The sequence below is a fragment of the Elephantulus edwardii genome, unplaced genomic scaffold, assembly GCF_000299155.1.
Source record: "Elephantulus edwardii isolate Elephantulus edwardi_28Jun2011 unplaced genomic scaffold, EleEdw1.0 scaffold00453, whole genome shotgun sequence".
Classification (NCBI taxonomy): Eukaryota; Metazoa; Chordata; class Mammalia; order Macroscelidea; family Macroscelididae; genus Elephantulus; species Elephantulus edwardii.
In genome coordinates this window covers 894,044-895,292 of record NW_006400203.1, presented here as the reverse complement: position 1 = coordinate 895,292, position 1,249 = coordinate 894,044, and positions in this window count along the sequence as shown.

Here is a 1,249-nt window from a genome sequence, read left to right as displayed (position 1 = left end):
TCAATCCATACTGAAGACTGCAATCCTTGGCCTTCCACTGCAAGTGTTACAGGTCCTCCTCAGTTTCAGCAAGCAGGGTTGTGTCATCTGCACAGATTGTTGATGATTCTTCCTCCAATCCTGATACCACATTTCTCCTCATAGAGCCCAGCCTCCTGGATAATCTGTTCTGCATAAAGATTGAAAAAGCATGGAGATAGGATGCATCCCTGGCGTACACCCTTCCCAATTTTGAACCATGCAGTGTTTCCCTGCTTTGTACTGGCAACTGCCTTCTGGTTCAAGTATAGATTTTGTATTAGCACAATCAAGTGTTCTGGGATTCCCTTTCTTCTCAGAGATAGCCACAGTTTGTTATGATCCACGCAGTCAAATGCCTTTGCATAATCAATGAAACAAGCCTGGGAGCCTGAATGCTGCGTGAGAGAGAAGTTCAGAAGAGTCAGGAAGAGGAGCAGGAGCTGGGGAAACTCAGCTTACCCCCACCATCCAAACTGGTAGCCTGTCCCAGGAGTATGTGCGCCAAACTAGTTCATTAGTAGAATAAAATGTATCTTGCTAATTGAAAGGCCACCTGGGGGCTAGGCTGCATCTCAAGCTGACTGTACCTTCTGAGAGGACATTCCAATCTACCTGGTCTAAGACGACTATGGCCAATCAGAAGGAAACCCAGCCATCAACCACCTCTTGGATGACTGAGCATCTCCATCTTTAAGAACTAATATAGGGCATCCAATCAACTTTCTCCCCGGAGAACTGACCACCAGTTTGACCACCCTATTCCCAACCCCAACCTATAAAGTTTAGCCTGTAATTTTCCTCACTGGTAACTTTGCTGCCTGACCCTGCCTTTCTCTGGCCTCAGACAGTAAATCTGTCCCGAGAGCCACAAATAAACTCGTTTCACTTTGCTCAGTTCTCTGCACCTTTTTTACATTGTTGTTGTTATGTGCCATCGAATCCTTTGCGACTCATAGCGACCCTATGTAGAAGAGCCCTAAATGCCGTTCTATCCTGTGCTAATCTCGCTGTCTCAAACACATTCATTCCCACCACTCCACTCACAGAATCCTTTCCATCTCATCGAGGGTCTTCCTCTCCTGCGCCATCCCTCTACTCTCCCAAACATGATGTCCCTCTTCAAGGACCAGTACCTCCTTGCAACATGCCCAAAGTATGTCAGACGAAGCTTCAGAATCCTTGACTCCAGGGAACATTTTGGCTTCACCCTCTCCAGGACAAACCTGTT